The sequence below is a fragment of the Sus scrofa genome, chromosome 5, assembly GCF_054392235.1.
Source record: "Sus scrofa isolate SSC_HxYL_T2T_F1_AM1 chromosome 5, Sscrofa_HxYL_maternal_Yorkshire_Landrace_v2.0, whole genome shotgun sequence".
Taxonomy (NCBI): Eukaryota; Metazoa; Chordata; class Mammalia; order Artiodactyla; family Suidae; genus Sus; species Sus scrofa.
In genome coordinates this window covers 39,237,276-39,253,474 of record NC_139387.1, presented here as the reverse complement: position 1 = coordinate 39,253,474, position 16,199 = coordinate 39,237,276, and the positions used below count along the sequence as shown (strand labels likewise).

At 37.7% G+C, this 16,199-nt stretch overlaps 1 protein-coding gene across 3 annotated transcripts in view; it reads left to right on the top strand.

Annotated features, from left to right (window-relative positions):
• LOC110260703 (tetraspanin-8) overlaps positions 1-16,199 on the top strand; it is a 286,588-nt gene that overhangs the window by 151,066 nt on the left and 119,323 nt on the right. The window contains exon 3 of one of the 3 annotated variants that reach the window (XM_084956363.1): positions 1,023-1,084. The exons of the other annotated variants lie outside the window; for them this stretch is intronic. The gene's annotated coding sequence lies outside the window, so the exon portion shown is untranslated. The remainder of the gene's footprint in view (positions 1-1,022; positions 1,085-16,199) is intronic. 3 annotated transcript variants of the gene reach the window in all.

Here is a 16,199-nt window from a genome sequence, read left to right as displayed (position 1 = left end):
TCAGACTGGTGAACTGAGGGTTTTCTGACCTGGGACAGATAGGGATGGGAAGATGTACGTTGGGAACATGTATGTTTAAAAGTTCTCCAGGTGATTCCAATGATGTATCAGGTATAGAACACACTGAGCAGATTAATTTTGTGATACTGGATTATATTGATTCAGGGACATTTGGCCCAAGGATATTATAATCCCACCCTTTGCTCATTGCTCTGTCATCAGTATATGACAGAGTACACAGTTTGACTGGCAACATGTTAAAGAGTTGTCATCAATATGGAGAAATTCTAGATAGCAGAACAACTTTGACATAGCTGAGGGAAACATCTCACAGTTTTCTCATGAATTAGCTAAAAAAGAAAAAAAAGTTCAAACGATCAGTCCTTTATCCGTTTTGTACTAAATATTGTTAGAGGAATGGTCAGTACAAAGGAAAATGACAGCAATTGAAACTGCACATGATGAAATTATTTAGAGACAAAAATGTGACCAAAGAATCATGCTTTGATGCTCACATTGAAACATGCAAATGTTAAACAGGGACAAATTAGACTTGGAAGAAGTAATCAACACTAAATAACTGCCAACAACTGCATTGACACACGTTAAATTTTATTATTGCCTAGAAATTGAAAGAATCCAATTTTTTGACTAAGTTTAGTTATGAATAATTTGACCTGAGACAATTGGATTTGGTACAAATAATGACTATAAAAGAAATCCTGCAATTGCAGAAACTATAATCAGTAGAATTTGATATGAACAACAAAGAGAATAAAACCACATTGAGTAACTTTTTCATTTAAGCCTTATGTGGAAAATAATTGATTCCAATGAAAAGAATTTCAGTAAATTAAAAATTAAAATAGAAAAAATTAGGAGTATCTTAATGCCTTGGAATAAAAATGTTATCAAAGATTTAAAGTAGCTTAATAATGTTAGCTCTAAAAATATTTTCTTAATGAGTATTTTTATCTATGTAAGCATAATTTTGATGTAAAGTTTTTTACTCTTCATCACAGGGGTCAATATATTCTCAAATCAGAAAGGACACAGGATCAAAATGGATAGGTCAAAATAAAAGGTTCAAAACTTTCTGCATCCAGTTATTTATTGTGGTATAATAAATAAGAAAGGAGTGGTCAGAAAAAGTCTAGAGCATGGGGGTAAACCCAAGAAAGGCTGGCATTCATGGATTCCCACCACTTCAGGTTCATGGCCATCCAGATGGCAGGATAAAGTGTGTGTGCCTAGCAGAAAGACAGAAATCCTTAAAAATTTTCCCTTGGCCTCTCTCTGCCTATCTATGTTCTTAGTGTGGGAATTGATCCATAACTCTAAGTCTTGAAGTTGAAAGAAGTAATCATCTTTCAAAATGCAAACCCAACTATAAAATAAGGGAAATAATAACAAGTGTTAGGGAAGATGTGGAGAAATTGGAACCCTCTACACTGCTGGGGAGATTGTAAAATGGCACAGCCGATTTGTTTTAAGTTCATTAATTAATTTTAAAAGTATTATTGATTTACAATTTCGTGCCAGTTTCTGCTATACAGCAAATTGACTCATTTCACACACACACACACACACACACACACACACATACATTTTTTTTTCATCTTGGCATGTGGAAATCCCTAGGCCAAGGATTGAACCCACACCACCAGCAGCAACCCAAACTGCTGCAGTGACAATGCCTGATCCTTATGCCACTGAACTGTAGGGGAACCTCTTTTTAAATATTCTTTTCCATCATGGTCTATCCCGGGAGATTGGGTATAGTTCTCTGTGCCAAGGAGTAGGGTCTCATTGATTATCCTTTCTAAATGCAGTAGTTTGCCTCTACTAACCCCAAACTCCCCGTCTGTCCCAAGCCCTCCGCCTTCCCCCTTGGCAACCACAAGTCCATTGTCTATGTCTGTGAGTCTGTTTCTGTTTCATAGAGGTTCATTTGTGCCATATTTTAGATTCTGCATGTTAAGTGATGTCTTGTGGTACTTGTCTTTCCCTTTGTGACCTGCTTCACTTAGTGTGATAATTTCTAGTTGCATCCATGTTGCTGCAAATGGCATTATTTCATTTGTTTTTAAGGCTGAGTAGCATTCCAGTGTATATATGTACAGAACATCTTCTTAATCTAATGTTGATAGATATTTAGGTTTTTTCCATGTCTTGGCTATTGTGAATAGTGATGCTATGAGCATAAGAGTGCATGTATCTTTTTGAATTATAGCTCTGTCCCGATATATGCCCAGGAGTAGGACTGCTGTATCATAGGTAATTCTATTTTTAGTTTTCTGAGAAAACTTCACACTGTTTTCCTTAGTGGTTGTATCAATTTACATTCCAACCAACAGTGCAGGGGGTTCTCTTTTTTTCCACACCCTCTCCAGCATTTGTTATTCGTAGCCTTTTTTTTTTTTTTTTTTTTGTGGCCACACTCACGGTGTATGAAAGTTCCCAGGCCTAGGAGTGAAATCAAGCCGCAGCTGCAACCTACACCACAGCTGTGGCATTGCCGGATTCTTTTAACCCACTGCACCAGGCCAGGAATTAAACCTCTACCTTCACTGCTGTCAGATTCTTAACCCAATGTACCACAGTGGGAACTCCTGTAGACTTTTTAATGATGGCCATTTGGACTGGTGTGATTTGGTAGGTACCTCATTGTAGTTTTGATTTGCATTTCTCTAATAATTAGTGATGTTGAGCATCTTTTCATGGTGGCACAGTCACTTTGGAAAACAGTCTGGCAGTTCCTCAGAAAGGTTATACATAGGTTACCATATGATCTAGCAATTCTGTTCCTAGGTATTGTTCCAGAAGAGACAATTTGAATGTCTATCACTCAATGAATGGTTAACAAATTTGTAGTATATCCATACAATGAAATATGATTGGGCAGTGAAAAGAAAGTACTGATAAATGCTACAACATGGTTGGACCTTGAACATATTAAACTAAGTGACAGAAGCCAGTCACAAAAGACCACATATTGTATGGCTTCATTTATATTAAGTGTCCAGAATGTGCAAATCTTTAGAGATAGGAGGAAGGTTAGTGCTTGGGTAGGACTGGAAGATGTTGAGGAGAAAATGGAAAGGAAATGCTAATGAGTACAAAGTTTCTTTTGGGGGTGATTAAAAAATATTCTAAAACTGATCATGGTGATGGTTGCACAATTCTGTGAACATACTAAAAATCATTGATTTGTACATTTTAAATTAGTGAATAGTATGGTTTGTGTGTTGTATCACAATAAAGACTGTATTAGAGGGAGTTCCCATTGTGGCTCAGTGGTAATGAACCTGACTAGGATCCATGAACACGCGGGTTCAATCCATGACCCCACTCAGTGGGTTAAGGATCCAGCCTTGCCATGAGCTGTGGCATAGGTCACAGATGCAGCTTGGATCCTGTGTTGCTGTGCTGTGGCATAGGCCAGCAGCTATAGCTCCGATTTGACCTCGGAGCACTGGGAACTTCCATATGCTGCAGGTGGGGCTCTAAAAAGACAAAAAATAAAAAGACTATATTAGAAATGCAAATCTCCACAAATGGAGTCCCATTCTAAAGCCTCGGGAGGTCGGTTTTTATCTCTAGGGTGTCCTCTTCTGTGTAAGGGCAATGATAATGATACCTGATAGGGATGTTGAAGAATTAATAAAGCAGTGTACGTGAGAATGCTTACACACCAAACAACATGCATAGAAAAAAAAACAGCTAACTGCCTAGGATCTGTGCTTTTCCTTCTATAGCATAGAATTGGCATAGGGAAAGAGTTGCTCAGGCAGAGACTACAGTTTCCATGGCTTCTCGCATCCAGTTTTACCAGGATCTAGGTCTGGCAATGGTATAGAAGTGATATGTGTGGTCAAAATGTTTAGGCAACTGCTCTTTCTGTCTCATTCTTTCCTTTTATAACTGATGCCGAGCGACTGATAAGAAGCGTGGAGCCATAAGATGGGAGATTCCTGGATCATTAAATCCCTCTGTGGGAAAATCCACTTGCCAGCGACATACACCACATTGGGCTGATCCTCTCAGTGAGAAATAAGTTTCTATTTGGATGAAATGTTTTTGTTTCAGTAGCTAGAGTTACCTTCACTAATGCAAAAATTTAAGTAGGCCCTTAGTAATTTTTTTTATGGAATGATTTTTATTTTTTTCCATTATAGCTGGTTTACAGTGTTCTGTCAGTTTTCTGCTGTACAGCATGGTGACCCAGTTACACACACATGTATAATTCTTTTTTCTCACATTATCATGCTCTATCATAGGTGACTAGACATAGTTCCCAGTACTACACAGCAGGATCTCATTGCTAATCCATTCCAAAGACAATAGTTTGTATCTATTAACCCCTAAGCACCCCATCCATCCCACTCCCTCCTTCTCCCCTCCCCCTTGGCAACCACAAGTCTATTCTCCAAGTCCATGATTTTCTTTTCTGTGGAAAGTTTCCTTTATGCTGTATATTAGATTCCACTCAATAAATTTTTGTCAAAGAATAAGACATCTTCATTATTTGTTAGTACCTTTGGAATTTTAAAATAAAAGCCAGTGGAGACTGAGAAGAGGACAAATATGGATATCTGAAAAGTGGAGGACATAAAGGGATGGGGAATGGCCTGATTCTAACTTGATCCTACCCCAAATCTTATAAGATGCTTGTTATACCATTTATTCCTTATCCTTGAAGCTTTGCTGCACTTTACTGAATCTCAAGGTTATGGAGCAGATACCATATCAATTCTGAGTCTTCTGCACTGTTTGTCAGTTCTCATTTCTATGGTGAGCCTATATTCACAAGGAAAGAGACAGACAGTAAATCAAACAAGCAAAGCATATGATATATCAGATGGTGATTATTGTCATGGAAATGAATAAAGCAAGAAGGGAGTATGGGCGCTCAGGAGTGTTAATCAGTTTTAAATAAGATGGCTAAGGAGTGAGTATAGAGAAGGTGACATCTGAGCAAGAGTTTGAATACAGTGAGGGAGCAGACCTCTAAACAGAAGGAATGGTGATACAAAGACCCAGACATGGAAGTATGCTAGGTACGTTAAGGAACAGCAAGGAGATTAATGTGTTAGAGAAAGCTAGGTGAAGGGAAGGAGTCAAGGAGGTAATGGAGTGGGACTCGATTGTGTGGTGGTCTGGGAATTGGACAAAGAATATAGTGGGGAATCTGAAAGAGTTTAAGATGAGATAATTGGCTACAGTTATTGACTTCAGCAGTTAATGCCAGCCTAATGCCCAAAAGAAAGATAGATCCATTTTCACTTTAGCAGATATCAGTTCAGGACCTATATATATTCAGCAGGAACTAGCAAGAAACTGAGATAGTGAGTGGGATCCAAGACGCCCCATTGTCCCATTCCCTATTACAATGAACTCACAGTAGTGCCTCTGTGCCCCAAGATGACACATCCTGTAGGAGTAAGGGAGAAGGAAGAAGTTTGAAAGACTGAGCATTTACCAGACATAGGTTGTTTGATCTGGAAGAGATTGAGTTATAAGGATAACAAAATAAAGATACTATATATTTTTTGCATAGCCTATTTTTACTGGATTAGATTTATGGTTTCCCACAGATCCCTTAGGCTCTGTTTGCTTTTTTTTTTCTTTTAATTGATCAGGGTTAAATTTTAATTTTGTTCTTTGTTATTATTTTTATTGAAATACAGTTTACTTACAATATTGTTTTAGGTGCAAAACATAGTAATTTGATATTTTTATAAATGACGCTCCATACAATGTTGTTATAAAATATTGACTATATTCCCTGTTCTCTACATTACATCCTTATAACTTATTTATTTTATGCCTAATAGTTTATACCTATTAATCCTCTTCACCAGTTTACCAAAGAAGATATACAGATGGCCAGCAGACCCATGAAAAGATGCTCAGTGTCACTAATTATCAGGGAAATGCAAATCAAAACCACAATGAAATATCACCTTACACTTGTTGGAATGACTGTTTCCAAAAAACACAAGAAATAAGTGTAGGACACTGTTGGTAGAAATGTAAATTAGTGCAACAAATATGGAAAACTATATAGGGGTTTCTCAGAATATTAAAAATAGAACTATCATGTGATTCAGAAATTCACTTCTGGGTATTTTCCAGCAAGATGAAAACACTAACTCAAAAAGATACCTGCACACCCATATTCATTGCAGCATTAGTTGCAATAGCCAAGATATGGAAGCAACGTCAATGTCCATTGATAGATGAATGGATAAAGATGTGGTATATATAGACAATGGAACACTGCTCAGCCACAAAAAGTGAAATTTTGTCATTTGAAGTAACATAGAAGGATCTGTTCACTTTTAATTAATCATTTTTCTTCTGTTCCTCATATTTGATTATTTCCATTGTCCTGTCTGATACTTTCTTCAGCCTGCTCAAACTTGCCTTCGAGTTCCTGTAGTGATTTTTTTTTTTCATTTCAGTTACTGTACTTTTCAGCTCAGGAATTTTTTTGATTTCTTTTTAGATTTTCTATCTCTTTAATGATATTTCCATTTCATTCACACATTATTTTCTTGAGTTTCTATTCCTTTAATTCTTTGAGCATTTTTGAGATAGTTGTTTTAAAGTCTTTGTCTTGGAGAGCTGCCATTAGGTCTTTACAGGGAGAGTTTCTGTTGATTTATTTTTTTCCTTTAATTGAGCCATATTATTTTTTGCATGCTTGTGCTTTTATGTTGCATACTGGACATTTGAGTCTAATAATGTGCTAGCTCAAGGAATCAGATTCTCCTTCCCCGGGGTTTTGTTATTATTTTTGTTATAATTTTGTTTTTTATTGATTGTATAGCATTTCTCTATGTAGAGGATCACCTGAGTTGTAAACTCAGGGTCTTCTCGGGTCTTTTCTGAGCCTTTCCCTGGGGCATGCCTGGTCACTTTCTATTTTTCCGCATATATGCAGTTGTTTTTGAATGTACTAATCTTTAATGTCTGGCTTCTGAAAGAGGAAAAAATGAAAAACAAAGGCAGGGTGTTTGGGGAGGCCAGAAGACTGGCCCTTTAAATTCCCTGGACTTCACTTCACCTGGAGGGGCTTGCAGTAATGCATGAGGGAGCAATGGTAATGGCTGCCTGTCGTTTTGCCTGCACCTCTGTGATCAGAAACATCAGTCAATGAACAGTGCACAGATTTACAGTGTTTAGAGGACAGGACCCTTTTTGCCCACCCTGGCTTCTGCAAGCTGTGGGCAAAGTGCTCCAGGAACACCAGCATAGATGCCTGCCATGGGGCTAGGGATGGGGAATAGATAGTTGCTACTGTGCTAAGAGCTGAAATTGACCAGAATCAACTGCAGTTTACCATCCAAGGCTTCCCCTGGATATTGAAACCTTCAACAGACTCCAGAGTTCCAAAACAGTTACATCAGAGAGATTCTACCACTACATTTTTGTTTGCATGGGAAGACGGATTCCTGGTGCTCCCTATGCCATCATCTTCCCAGAATCCTCTATCAGTGGATGGAACATTATGTGTTGAGTAATATGTTGGATCTTATATGTTCTATTAGTCAGTGTTCTCAAGAGAAGGAAAACCAACAGAATGTGTATTTAAAGAGATAGAGATTTATTGTAAGGAGTTGGCATATGTAACTATAGGGGCTAGCAAGTTTCAAGATCAGCAGGATGAGTTGGTAAAGTTGGAGACCCAGTAGAGCTAATAATTTAGTTCCAATATGAATGTCAGTAGGCTTAAGATTCAGAAGGGGCCAATGTTTTAGTCCAAGTTCAAAGCCAGGAAAAAGTCAATATACTGGTACAATGGCCACAAGGCAGGCAGAATCCTCACTTGAGAGAGAGTCAGACTTTTTATTTTATTCAGGTCTTTGATTGGATGAGGTCCACTTACATTATGGAGGGCAATCTGCTTCACTGGGTCTACCAATTTAAATGTTAATCTCATCCAAAAGCACCCTCCCAGAAACCGGATAACATTTGACCAAATATCTGGGCATCCCATGGTCCAGTCAGGTTGACACATAAAATAACCATCACACTTCAAATATGGAAATTATATCTGGAAACAACTGCATGTTAGAAATGTCCCTTTAGAAAAGGTTGATAAAAATCCAGTGGCTGCATCTTCTTCATGTGTTTCTCAAATATCTGTGGAATATGCTGAGTACACTATGATCCCAACCCTGGACAAAAAAGGCACTGTATCATTTTGGTGATGATGATGATGAAGTGCAAGTCGCTTAAGTACTTGACAGTTATATTTATGGAGCAAGACATTTCCTTTAATGCTATTTTATGGGCAAGAGGGGAATGCTGCAAACATATTTTGGAAAACATACAAATTTGTCAGAGTCTTGAATTACTCCATGCTCAGAGTGCAAGAGTACCCTATGTTAATATGGAACATTCACACTTTATATAAGCAGGGCTTAGGGAAGTTTCAAAATATCTGGAAAACAGACTTTGTGCAAAGATGTTCAAACTGGAATGATGAGCCTATCACAATGTTCCTGGGGAATAGTGGAGTAGATGAGGCTGATTCAGAGGCAGACTGTGACATAGTAAAAAGTGTTTAAACTTGGGGTCTACTGTTGCAGGAGTGTAGGACGGTAAAATCAAGAGTGGATGACATCTCATGTTCTTTCTACCTTGTTTAAAGCTCAAGCACTTCTTTCAGTGCCAGACGAGGGAACAAAGCCTGGACCTGAGAGGGGAGCTGTGTATGGAGACATTAATCAAATTTGCTTTAAGGAAAGTTACTCACCTGGAGCACAGAACATCTGGGAACTTTGTCATGGGCTATTCTTCTTGGTAATCAAGGGCCAGATGCCTGTGACACTAGTCCTTTTGCTATTACTCTCTCTCCCTTTTCTCCTAATCCAAGTTGAGAATCATATCTTAGAGTTGGAAGTATGTTTAGAGATTGGCTAGTTTCTCTGCCTCTTCAAGTTCAGAGCTTGGGAACTCATTAGGTCTGGCTGGGCCACGTACCTCACCCAAGTAGAGCCAGTTTCAAAATACCGTGAGTGCTTGCCTTTGGAGATGTTTCTAACTGATCCTTACCGTAGAGCAGGTCTTCTTTTCTCAGTCACACATATGCTATTGGTGGAAGTGATTTCATTGTTTCTTCTACAACCATGGTTTAAAAATGTAGATAATTGACTCATTTTATTTACTTCTTCATTTAGCAAATATTTATTGGCATTTGCTCACTGTGGCAGGCATTGGAGATACAAAGAGAGGAAAACCAGGGAAGGGCCTTCTGGAGCTTACAGTTTAGTGCTTTTATTAGTAATTTAAAAAATAATTTAATTATTATTTAGATCCTTTATATTATATAATTTATTGGCATAAAGAGAAATGGAATTAAAAATTCCCTCTCTCTGGTATCTTCTTTTGACTTCCTCTATTAAAAAAATTCCTTTTATATTATTGTACTGTGTGTATCTTTTCACCTTAGTTTTAATCATAATGTACATTTTACATTCAACTTTTCACTTGTGAATCATCTTAGCAGATCCTTCTCCATGAATGTTTTATCACAAGCATTTTCCCTATCACTGTCTTCAAACTGATAATTTATTTAAATATAGAGCTGCAGCTGATTTGGACCTCACAGATACTAGTCGGGTTTGTTACGCTGAGCCTGTTTAGTTATTCTTTTATTTGAGGCATGTGGTTGTATATAATTTAGTAATAAAGAACATTGTGTAGTAGCTTCTTTTTCTTCTCCTGAACTATGCCTTTCAAAAACTAAAGAGTCGAAATTCTATAAACTGGAATGATGAGATGCTGTACTTCTGTGTTAAGCAAGATGAGAAACAGACTGACCGACGTCCTTTTGGGTCACTCAGTTTATCTTAGACTCCCAGCTGATTAGAAGAACTAGTGTGAAGCACAAAACCGAACTCAACATTTTGTTACCTGAGGCATGGTACCAAGATGTTTTCCTCTTCTTTTTCTTTAAAAAAAAAAAAGGAAAGTAAAAAGGGAACTATTTGTGTGCATACGCATTCATAGGATGATGTATACACACAAAAAGAAACATTGAAATCACTGACAGGGTTTTAAAATGTATTTTGCAAAGTTTAAATTATACTTAAGTTATCACCTTTTTATGTTATCCTACTGAATTCTTTTTTTTTTTTTTTTTTTGTCTTTTTGCCTTTTCTAGGGCTGTTCCTGCAGCATATGGAGGTTCCCAGGCTAGGGGTCAAATCGGAGCTGCAGCACCACAGCCACAGCAACACAGGATCTGAGCCACGTCTGCAACCTACACCATAGCTCATGGCAATGCTGGATCCTTAACCCACTGAACAAGGCCAGGGATCAGACTCCCAATCTCATGGTTCCTAGTCGGATTCGTTAACCACTGAGCCACGACGGGAACTCCCCTATCCTACTGAATTCTAAAATGTGGGATCATCATCAAAATGACCATAATCTCTTGTAATACACAAAAAATTCTCTTTGCTCCGTCTTATAATAGACCATCATTGGTTAATATTCCTTCCCTGGCCAATCATAGAATTCTTTCTTCTTATAAAAATAGGTATGGACTTACTGGAAGAAAAGTCTATGCCATTTTAACTCTCTTGCTTATGGATGGGAAACTGGGGGCTGATGTTCCTGCTGGGAGTCCTCATGTGGCTCTCATGGGAATGTCTCTAACGAAGGACAAGTAGGACCTAATGAAGAGCAGGATATAGTAAAGCAGTTAAGTCGAGTCTTGCATGCTTCTTCTGGATTTCAATTATTCTGGGCAGTCTAGTAGATTCTGAATTACCAACAGCTGCTCACTTGCTCACTTTCTTATCTGCCACAGCTGCCAGCAGCTGTTGTTCTCTCTTTCTTCCCCCGTCTCCAGATGCAAACAGCTGTTCTCTCTTTCTTTACAATTGTCAGCAGTGGCTCATTTCGCTTCAAACACATAGACACCTGCGGCAGTAGGAATTTTGGTTTTTAGCTATGGTGAAGTACTGGACAGCTTCAGGAAGGTTGAATAGAAGGAGAGAAAGAGGGAAAGAGAGGTGCAGTGACAACAGATAGCCATACTTTTTCCTTGGAAAGTAAGGCATCATTACTAAGCAACTAGGAAGAAATTATGGTGGTGCTTTAAGGGCTTAATCTTCATTCATTTAAAAACATATTTATGGACATTTCCTACATGCCAAGCGCTATTCTAGACACACAGAAGGTGCTAAATAAATGAGTATGCATTTTATAAATGTGTATGTGTACAATATATACATATGTACACACATTTCTCAGTCTAGTTTCTATTAATGATATCAAAAGCTAATATTCTTAGTGAATTTTTGGTATTGAATTGAGCCTCCTCCTCCTACCTCTCCAACATTGAGATTGAGGGGTTTTGGATTATTTCCTTGACCAAGAAACATTCCTACTTCTCATGTTCCTCTTTCAGAGAGAGAAGGTAGAAATATAGAGGAAGGAAATTCACATTTTTTGTTAACTCTATTTCCAGTACTGTGCATTTTCCTTTTACACAGATTATTTAATTTCATCTTCATCAGAAACTTAGGAAATCAGCATTACTGTTCCCATCCAGCTGATGAGGAAAGTGAAGTTGGAAGCATGAAACTACTTATCTGAGGCCACACAGCCAGGGAATGACAGAGCTAGAACTGGAAACTGGACACAGATTCCCACTCCAGAGCGCAAGCTCACTTTATCACAGCCTTACATGCTTTCTCTTCCTGTTATTCAGAGAATATTAATGTTAGTACTAGAGAATACTAATAGTGTTTGTTGGATTTAATACTGTGATTATAGAACCTGATGTATAATTGGGCCAAAGGTTTTACCTTCAGTTGAAAATTGGTTCAAACGTCACTTCACCATTTTAAGCTGTGGGGGACTGTCAAAAAGGATGAAATAAAAGATGAGATACGGAGGACTCCTAGATAAAGTCGTTATCCCAGAAATAATCTCTGCACCCCCAGGCTGTTCTCTGTTAATAGTAGGTTGGACAGAGTAGTTGACCAAGTATGAGAGGACTTGATACCCTCATTTCACACCTTAACTCCATCCATTAGTATCCAATGTTAGTCATTATCCTTTAGGATAGTGAAAGGGAAAAAAACTGGCTGAGGGTCTAAAGAAACTTCCTATGGTTTAGGGAGCCATTAGGAAAAATTCCTTATTCTTGTAAAAATTTCCTGAACTTTCAGGGCCGGGTTTCTGTGGCTGGCCAAGAGTCAACCTCAGTTAGGATGCTGCCAAATTGAGCATCAACAGCTCATTTGGCTTGGAAGAAAAAGAAATGAAAAACAACTGACGTTTGTATACTTGAAATTATGAGCTGTTTCTCTAACAAAGAGACCAAACACTTTCGGCTTGTTTTACAGTAAACATACACATTTAACAATCTGGTTGGTTAGCAGCTGGCTGTGCATATGTAAGGCATATGTGAACACATATGGAGGCATAAAACTCACATATGTTCACTTAAAAGGACACTGTCAAGTCATTTTATGACTTTTGTTCTTTGGGTTCCATTGTTTATAAAATCTTCTTAGAAGCTTAAAAATACAATTTCTTCCCCTACTGATTTTTTTTAAACAAGTATTTTGAATGACACTCAAATAAATGGGACTCATTCTATTTAATAGCAAATCCTACTTAAGCATATACAGTAATAAATTGTCCAATCAGAAATGAAGCACTAAGAAGGAGACAATCCCTCATGAAGAAGAAAAATCTTCTGCCCTTAAAGTAGACATTCCAGAATTGAATAGTACTCAAAAGATTATTTTCTGGCATCTCAGTACTTTTAGTTAGCATTAAACATCGTGTAAACGTATTGGTGACTATGATAAATCCTATTTTTTCTATTTCCAAAATATTTTAGCAGTATTCTTCTAGCTTTCTCACTAAGCATAGATCTTTTTAAAAATATCCTTGCTTTGGGAAAAAGCTGTGAAGAATCAAGTGTATGGCCAAAACACCTGGAAAGATGTTCAAAATCACAACCAGTCAGAAAACAGAAAGTAATGATGAATTATGCCTTTACATCCATCAGGCCAACAAAAGCAAAAATATGCATTGCTAGTAGAGATGTGAAGAAAAGGGCACTTTCATATATTGCTGCTGGTACAAATGGGGATTTTAAACAGTTTTTTGGGGAAGTAAGTCTAGCAACATTTCTTAAAATTAAAAATACTATTTAGCCTTTATCCCTTTCCCCTCAAGCAAATCTAACTCATAGCAGGAACTACTAGTATGTAAGATACAGACCCAGGATTTCTACAGCAGAATTACCATAGAAAGACAAAAAAGTTAAACCAAGTGAATACCCTTAGTAAGGGACTGTTGTTGAATAAATTAAGATATGTCTATACCATAGTATATTATTTAGCCTCTCCAAAAAGTGAATTGGAGAAATATTAGTTGCTTAGAAGGATTACCACCAGATACTGCTGAGGGAGAAAAGTGAGATATATAGAAGAATATATTACGTGAACCCGTTTCATAAATTGTTGATCAAAAATCTATACACACATTTGTATAGGGTTATATGGTGATGGAAATAGGGTTGGATGAATACAAATTAGGTTAAGATGGGATTTTCTGGAAGGAGGTGGGAGGAATTGCAATGGTGGCACATAAGAGAGAGAAAGGAAGAGGCTAATATAATAAAAATTAGGTATGAAAGATGTCACATTTTTGCAAAATTACATGTATAATACATGCAAAGGAATTTTGAAATAATAAGAGATTATTATAAGTAAAACATTCTCATCTTCTAGTTTTGAGGCTCTCTATAGGTTGAAATAAAAGTGGATGTGAAAGTTCTGGAAGAAATCAAATAATCATGAAAAAATTTGACTCGAGGGTTAGCTGAAGACCTTTTTGTGTCCAGTGTTGAGATCAAGAGGAGCAGGTTGCATTCAGTCATTTCAAGGTACTGGTGCCACCAAGTGGTGTCTGAAGCAATTGTTGGTGCCATTTTACTACCCTACCAGTGAAATGCTTGGCTTACCTATGCCTTACATAGTAGCAAGAGGTTTGTGGAGGGCTACAGTTCTCCTTGGAATGAAGCACACACCTATGCTCCTGGAACTGATGTGAACAGGAAGTATGAAAATGGATAGGGAGTAAACAACTTTTGCCTTAGAATCTGAGCTCCTATTGCTTTCTCCTATTGGCAGGGTCTCTGCTATACCTGATCGTCATCTGTCTGGTTCCTTGAGATGTGTTTAATATTTCCTAACTACTTGGACTAGTTTTACAACCTGTTTGACTTCTTTAACTGCCTGATCTCTTTATATAGTTTCTCTCTCTCTCTCCTCTTTTTTTTTTTTTTTTTTTTTTTTGTCTTTTGTTGTTGTCGTTGTTGCTATTTCTTGGGCTGCTCCCGCGGCATATGGAGGTTCCCAGGCTAGGGGTCGAATCGGAGCTGTAGCCACCGGCCTACGCCAGAGCCACAGCAACGCGGGATCCGAGCCGCGTCTGCGACCTACACCACAGCTCACGGCAACGCCGGATCGTTAACCCACTGAGCAAGGGCAGGGACCGAACCCGCAACCTGATGGTTCCTAGTCGGATTCGTTAACCACTGCGCCCCGACGGGAACTCCTCTTTTTTTTTTTTTTTTTTTAAGGTTTTCTCTTTTTATTGCCACCATCCTAGCTTGGTCTCTCATTCTTCCTTACCTAGCTATAGGAAGGTTGTCATGGGTTTTCCTATTCTCAGTGTCTCTCTGCTCCAGTCTAGCCATAACTCACTTTTATACTAAGCTTCCTGAAGTCCTGATCATTTAACAACACTGCTCAAAAGCCTTCAATTGTTTCTCCCTGCCCATGAGCAAACTCTGACCTCAGAGCATAAGCTTTCAACAGGGTGACTGGGTATCTCAGTTTGCCTGTTATGGTCCTAGGTCATAGGTTACTTATGTTGTCTCAGTATAATTATTTTGACTTTATTCATTCTCAGAAGTGCTCTAGTTTGGATAATATATTATACAGATGCCTCAGCTCTTAACCACTTGGTTCTCCTGCCTTTACTACATATAGTATGTAACAGAAGACTATATAAAGTTCATGGTAGATGGAGGAATTTGGTACACATATAGAGTATATCTTTTCCCTTGAACATTCAAAAACTAAATATAAATTATTTGGGATTTTTGCCCTGTTTAATTTTTGCTTTCTTCTGCCATTTAAGTAAGTGGATTTTTTTTTTTTTTTTTTTTTTTGCTCTTGTTCCAGTAAGAGTTACTTTTGTATTTTTTTATTTAGCTATTCCTGTTTTTGTTTTACAGTTGAGTATAGTCAGATCTGGGACCTGATGAATATCACATTCATAATTTGTTAGTCAATGTGAGGGATCTTCAGATAAGTAATAGAAATTTAAAGAGCTTTGAGGAGGTAGAAACACTTATACTATGAGCTCCTTCAGCACAAAAGGTCATTATCTTTTTTTTACCCAGCAATTCGTACAATGCTTGTATATCAGTGCTGTCAAGTGGAAGTTAGAGCATTCTCTACCACGTTAGAACTGAAATTTGAGTACTGCATTCTGGTTTAACTTTTTTTTCCTTCCAGTTACAATGAGCTGTAATTGACATACAGCATTGTGTGAGGTTAAGGTATACAGCATAATGATTTGATTTACATGATCATGAAGTGATGATCATAATAAGTTTAGTGAACATCTGTCGTTTCATATAGGTACGAAATTAAAGCAATGGAAAACAATTTTTTCTTGTGATGAGAACTCTTAGGATTTACTCTCTTAACTTTCTGTATGACATACAGCAGTGTTAATTTTCTTTATCATGTACATTACCTCCCTGGTACTTATTTATCTTATAACTGGAAGTTTGTACCTTTTGACTGCCTTCATTCAGGTCCCCCTCCCCCTCCTCTCCACCTCTAGTGACTCTATCTGATCTCTTTTTCTGTGATCTTGTTTTTGAAGTATATTTGACCTATAATACCATATTAGTTCCTGCTATGCAGCATAGCGATCTTTGATATTTCTGTACAGGTCAAACTGATCACCACAATGTCTAGTTATGCAATGTCACCATACCAAGATATCTTTGACTGTATTCCCCCTACTGTACATTTCATACCCATGACTCATTTACTTTGCAACTGAAAGTTTGTACCTCTTAATCTCCCTCTTTGGGTCGATCCTGCTGTGGACTCTCCATGTTTCCTGGACCT